This window comes from Lygodium microphyllum, chromosome 6 (assembly GCF_053477565.2).
Source record: "Lygodium microphyllum isolate KBCC chromosome 6, Lygodium_microphyllum_v1.1.10, whole genome shotgun sequence".
Taxonomy (NCBI): domain Eukaryota; kingdom Viridiplantae; phylum Streptophyta; class Polypodiopsida; order Schizaeales; family Lygodiaceae; genus Lygodium; species Lygodium microphyllum.
Window position 1 is genome coordinate 116,513,100 of NC_141140.1, and position 6,948 is coordinate 116,520,047.

A 6,948-nucleotide genomic window follows, 5' to 3' on the forward strand; every position below is an offset into this window, starting at 1 on the left:
CCCTCACCACAGCCAGAACCCCCTCAAGAACAAGATACCAGAGTAGAAAGGAAAGACGAGGCTAAAAAGGAAAGAGCTAGAATGCTTGAATAGGCATGCAAAAGAGCAAAAGCGCAACCACCTGTGCAGCCCCAAAGCCTCCTATCCCTCCGAAGAAAGACTGCTTACCCATGAAAATTGGAACACGAAGTTATCAGTGTAGGAGTAGTGGGTAAACCACTGCCAACCCTTTGATTTCAATTTTCGATACCCAGCGGCCCTAAGCAGAGTGTTATCAACTGAAGTGGTAAATGAAGTGATCACCATGGGAAGAAGGCTTGGTGGCTGATGGCTCGTCGAAGAGAGAAGATTCCAACCGCATGGGGGATGGAATGTCCAGACTACTGGGAAAATAAGGTTGAGGATGTACCCCACATGGTGAAAGGCTATGAATCCCAAGCTAAATGGAGGAGAATAGTCTGGAATGGTAATATTTTGTGGCTCCCTGCCCTTCAAGCAAAATGATCCGGACCAACCTATCGTATCCTAGGAGGGTAGGAGTAGACTTTGATCCTAACATCATCCATGGCTGATATGACTTCCCTAAGATCTACAATGTCAATGTCACAAAGCCTAAGGAAGCACTCACTTTCTTAGAAAAAGATTTAGGGACTCCATGGACCACTTCTTAGGCAAATTCTCTTCCTATCCAGACCCCGCCTTTGTAACAACATGTAACTATATTAGATTACTTAGGATACTCCTCAAGAAATACCTCGCACCTGCAGAATACCACCTTTTACTGCTCTTTTTTTTATATTAATGAGGGAATAGATAGCTATTCGACTGATGCTGCATGCTGCTCTACTCCTGTCATTTTGCATGGCCCTCCTTGAGGACATGAACGACAGCTGTTTCACTAGTTGTAGCCATCCATTTTTGTCCACCACTCCTCTCCATGTTAGGATAGGCCAAAAAGGGTATATGCTAAGTAGAAACTTCCTTAGTAAATAATTGAATCCCCCTACCTCCCCATCTCACACTCAAGAGCCCGAGGAATAGATCCTCAATTTTTAACTATCCCTCGAAGGTCATTATCAAGAAAAGAAAAGAAAGAAGGAGAAAAACAATGAGGGCCATCTTTCTCCACTAACAGTCACCATCACTGCACCTAGGGTGCACCCTAGCCCTTTTCTCCCATTGCACACTTAGGGCACATCAAGGATAGGACACACCAAGGGGAGCTCATGCTCACCTTTGGTTAGACATGTTTCCCTAAGTCATGTCCACATTAGCTCCCTCTACACAAATTGGGTCCTTAAGTGTGGAAAAATTGCCTAGGTTTACCCAGTTCCACATCACAAGAACATGAATATATCACAGTATGGTAGACACACTCCTAGGAAAGTGCACGATCTTTCCTTTTTCAAGTACAGTAAAGGCAATGAACCCCCAACTTCGGAGGCCCATCATCCACCCCAATAATCGTTCTGCAAGCTCTCAGCTCAGGAATGTTGAGCTTTCTGTAGATCGATGGGGCAGGGTCGATGCCTTCAATTCGAGTGTAGTCAAAGGGAATATTAACAGAGATTCGATCGAGTCCATAATGATAGATGACCTTTCTTCTTAAAGCAGAGCAACAGCAGCAAAATATCAACATATCATTGACATGTCATCATCAGTCTGACAAATGTAAGCTACCAAGTCCTACCAATGGCGCTTATAACAACTCTTCCTCTGCTTCCCCCATTATGATTCCCCAGGTGACCCATAGCAGCATCCAAGTTCTAGCAATTTCTTCAGTAACCCTAACAAGAACAGCTAGCTTCTAGCATGCACAAGCAAGAGTCCTAGGTCCTACTACAAGAGTTTGATTCGCAATTGCCACAACCACCCGTCCAACCCCTAGGCCCTCATCAGTACCCCGCTAGTGCCATGGGACTGGCACTCCTCTAGGAGGGGGTAATGTTAACCCTAATGCAAGGCAAAGAAAAAGAAGGCATGATAAAATACAAGAAAAATCTAAAAATGCAGACACAATGGAAGAAATGGTGAAGAAGTGTAAGGACAGTCCCCCGAAATCCAAGGCAAGTGCAAAAGGGGGAATGCGCATGTTTAAATGTAAGGCACCCCTAAAATTTTTGTGAAAGATCGTCAGGCTCCCTCCTATGCAAACTTTAAAATCTAGACAAGCGTAGGTGAAGGGATAGGGTGGAATAGAAGGGAATAGGAAAAGAGGACCTTGGCAAGATGCCCGATCACGTAAAAAGGGGATGGGTGCCCAAAAGTTTTAGGGCTTGGTATATATAAACCCAAAAAGTGTAGAAGAAGCTCATTCTTTGGTGTCTGGCAAAGTGAACTCGTCTTCTTCTCTCCTTCTTGCTTGTTTGTGTGTGCTTTGAGAGAGGGAGTGTGAGAGTGTGAGAGAGTGAGTGTGTTAGGGTGAGGGATCAAGGAGAAGAATCTCCCCGTCTTCTCCTCTCTTTTTCTATTCTCTTATCTTGCACGCGGCTATGGAGGATGGAGCTTGAAGGTGGAGGCTTGAGGTTGCTTGAGCTCGCATCATGAATCATGGAGCTACCGGTGTGCTTGAGGTAGGAGGCAACTCGTTTGGGCATAAAGGTAAGCTCATTACACCCTAGTAGGATCGAAGTTGCGTCGGCTAGATGAGAGATAGCCATAGGTGTTCGCTTGAAATGCTTGAAAGAATAAGCAGTCCGTGGGTCTTGGTGGTTGAGCGTGAGCTCTCACCTCTACAAGAGCCTTTCTGGTCATCGCTTCTCCTATAAAATGTCCTCCACATGGCTCATCATGGCATACCTTTAACATGATCCCAATCTCATCTCCTACAACATATTTTTGCAGCACTTCATCTTTACCTTTCTTGTACAAAGTGCTACCTAGCAAGGTGTAGGGGCTGATTTCAAAAGAAGCTTATTCTTCTCTCTATTAGAGATGCCAAGGGGATATTGTTGTGTGGCCAAGAGGTTAGCACACTACTAGCCATTTGGGGCTATGCGAGGGGGTTAAAATATTCAAGCGTCGCTTATACGATGATGGGGGCGTTGCATAAGGGATTTTTTCATTGTATAAGCGACATAAAAATTTTTGAAAAAAACTTGGCATCGTATAAGCGATGACAAACATCGGTGTCGCTTAAGTGAATTTCAAAAGCGATGTAAAGAGCGACGTTTACACATTGCTTTGTGTCACTTAAGCAACACTACGAATTCCTATTAACCGCGGGAGATCATTCAACAAGGGATCAGTTCCGTGGGAGATCATTGGACAAGGAACTTCATTCGACAAGCTGGGAGCTCCACGAGAGATCATTTGACAAGGGAGTAGACAATTAGGTCATCATCCACAATTCTCTCTCTCTCTCTCTCTCTCTCTTTCTCTTGCATGGAAATAATCAAATACACTTGTTCCATGATTTTGATATTCATTCCAAAAATCATATTTTCTAGCATGAAGAGCCTTTCCCATCATTACATATCACAACAATAGCATCCACAATTCTCTCTCTCTCTTTCTCTTGCATGGAAATAGTCAAATACACTTGTTCTATGATTTTGATATTCATTCCAAAAATCATATTTTCTAGCATGAAGAGCCTTTCCCATCATTACATATCGCAACAATGCCAATCCTTTTTTCCTTCAAGGCTAGACATGTGATGAGAGTGATAATGATACAAACTCCTATAGCATCGATAGAATGTCCAAGAGACTCTACTCCACCACTAAGAAGACTTCCTTTGCCAAAAAATGTAGTGGGTAACCCATAGATTGTTGTTATGATGTGAACAAAATCTTTTTTCTTTGAAGTTTGTTTTCCACTCCCAACTGATTGATTGCATTTACCATTGTCCAAACCACTGTTATGGCCTACATATAGTTTTATTTTCCATTGATATCCTGGACTAAAGTGGCCATCTCTACCTTCATGTTGCAAGCAATGGAATTGTTATGGAAAACTTAGCCGAGCGCGTAAAGCTTTATGTTTGCTAAAAGCAGCTTGGAGATGTGGACGCATCTTGCTTGGAGTTATTTGGTCAATGTTTCTAATTAGATAGATTGTGCTCTCCTTTAACAATATATCTCTAGTCTGACATATAGTTGTTTTAAATATATAGATGACCACACCCGTAGGGTGAAGTTGGCGATCATCAAGACTTTGCTACGAGGCACTGGACTTTTTGGAGATACATTGTTAGAGGCCATGGCAGATTATGTGGAGATGGATGGTGCCGGTTTAGACAGTGCCATTGAGATTCTTGGGAGATTTAGTATGCCTGTATGTCCTGGAGCGGGTACATCCTCCCAGCCACATATGCAAGAGTGGAGATTTTTTCTCATGCACACACTACAGCGCATCGGTAAGCTTCTCGATTGATAAAATAGTAATTCATTCTTTTTTTACATATAGAATTCTTAAGATATATATATATCATTTGATGTCTTTGTTTGCTTAAGACTCCACTCCAGGTATGTCACGTCACGAGAGTCAGTGGCTTACTCCCGATGTACCTCCTCCTACTCAGATGACACATGATTCACATGCTAGTGGCCGTCACTCCCATAGGTATATCTTTTATGGCGATTACAGATTAAATATCAAGTAGTTTTTAAGAACTCACATCTCAATGTATCGTATGTTTGTATTGCATGTAGGCGTCAATGGCAGAGTAGCACACCACCAATTTGAGCGATGGGCAAGACACCACTAGTGCCCCCACCAGTACCGATGTGCACGTGCACTGGCACTTTGGGTGTCACATGCAACATCACGCATGATGGGGGTATCCTTTAGGTCGAAGCCGACATCACCTTCAGACGTCGGATGAGAGACCTCTGCGTGTTTTATCTATAGCGAGTTCATGTACCATGGGAGTAAGTATTATTTAACATAAAGAATATGAATTACAATTTTTTATTTGAATTACTAATTGAATGTATTTTGCAATGCAGGGATTAGCTTGAGGATGACAAGAAATATTTCATCAACACATTGAAGACAAAGTTTGGGACAGGATGGAATCAAAAGTGGTTGCTCAAGCAAATATGCAAACTCATGAGTCATCAATGTGACAATGCAAGGTAAGTAGAGAGAGAAAGAGAAATAAAACAAAATGAAATGCTATATTTACACATTCAAAAGGCCAAAATTACCTATGAGACCAAAAAGTTACATCCAGAGAGCTCTGATACCAATGTTAGGTAGAACAACAGTACTGATGGTTTGCTGCGAAATAAGCATGAGATCATACATACATGTGGTCTCTCAATCTGTGTCCATGAGGAGACTGACAAGCATGGGGCCCATACTGCTGCCGCATATATCAAAGATGGGGTGACCATATATCAAAGATGGGGTGACCATAGTGCCATAGAGAGAGAGAGAGAGCGGGACTGGAGCAACAAATGGGCAACGTGGGGGGGGGGGGGGGGTACTGAGGCTGTTGCTAGAACTGCTACCAGGAAGCAATAGAAGACTACTAGCTTCGATGGTCTACTGCTAGGCCAAGTCGATTCGGGAAACAATGCTTGATTGCGAGTACTGAAGGTTGAGATGTTGATACTGGGGTTGAAACGCAAGATAAAAGCCTTGGTAAAGGAGGGGAATTGAACCCCGATACTAACTTTCTTTCAGTGAACTTGAAGCTAAGATTAGTCTGTACATAGCTAGAGAAAGAAAAACAAGTCTAAGAGGAATCAAACTTCGACACTAGCCATATGAGGCTATCACCACGAGACTCCCCATCATCCACCCTTGTTAGTAAGTTTTCAAAAGAATAAAAATCATGACTTCACAACAATGAATTATTTTGAGATTAAATCTTATCCGTGAGTTGACATGTAAGACTAATAGTCCTCATCATCATCTTTGAGATTAACTGTCAATAAAATCTCATCTTCATTATCCTTGTTGACTTCTTCGAACTCCTCCATCATTAAATCTGTGTCGATGTTCATTTCCTCCATAGGCTCGACATCCATTATTTCTTCCTCTTTAGTGTCTGTAGTGTTAGAGTCTGGATTGTTGTCGTTCTCATCATCTACAATGTCATCGTGATCGGAAAGAAGAATTCTACTCCTCTTTGACGTCGATGTGTCTAGGTTCGAGGATGTAATCAATTCATCATGATCCACTTCCTCAGGGTCAACACTATCAAACAAGTGTCAACCTCTAGGTTGGACATGCACAACTTGCCACCATGGATGAGCATTTGTATTCTTGTAAAAGAACAATTGTTCAACATGAGTTGGCAAAATGGAAGGCTCTTTTGTTGCACGCAATAACTTTGAGGAGTCGACGGACCAAAATCTGGACGGTTCTCTTTTCATTGTGGCATTATTGCCTTTATACTCGGTACGAAACCAATCCACCTTCAAAACCATCTATCAAAATACACAAATCAAAACTTTAGAATTATGTATAGCTTCAAGAAATCTACATGTCATTGTTGCATGAAGAGAGATTTCATTTACCTACTAAAAGATATGATACGATACTTCATAAATGCCGACTATGGTTCCCACATAACCAAGTTCACTGTCGACAAGATTTGTCTCTCTTGAACTTGCAAGTGATAATTGCTTGAGAGAGGCAACAACATAAGAATCTTGAGTTAGACGTAAGTTGTCAATAGCTTTTATCCGAAGATGTTGTCCATAAACCCACATGTTGGTATACATTTGAGCCTAGACTAATAAATAAATTATATAAAAAAAGTAAATCCACTTGTTTAGTTCAGAGTTTTCAAAACCCAACAAGTTACCTATCTTTCACACCCGATCATAAACTCTCTCTCTGTTTTGTTGAGATTGGCTCATGATCCCTCACTAATCGCCCGTTGCATAGAGGTGTATAACCAATCCATGAAAGTAGGTACGTCCCCGTCGTTATTTACATCATGGGTATGATGTTTGGATCTCCTCTTTTTACATCTTCCAACTCATTTGC

At 41.9% G+C, this 6,948-nt stretch overlaps 2 pseudogenes; one reads left to right on the plus strand and one right to left on the minus strand.

Annotated features, from left to right (window-relative positions):
- Window positions 1–2,018: 2,018 nt before the first annotated feature.
- LOC148035009 (uncharacterized) lies at window positions 2,019–5,072 on the plus strand (annotated as a pseudogene).
- Window positions 5,073–5,846: 774 nt separating this feature from the next.
- Window positions 5,847–6,329, minus strand: LOC148035010 (uncharacterized; annotated as a pseudogene).
- Window positions 6,330–6,948: the final 619 nt, after the last annotated feature.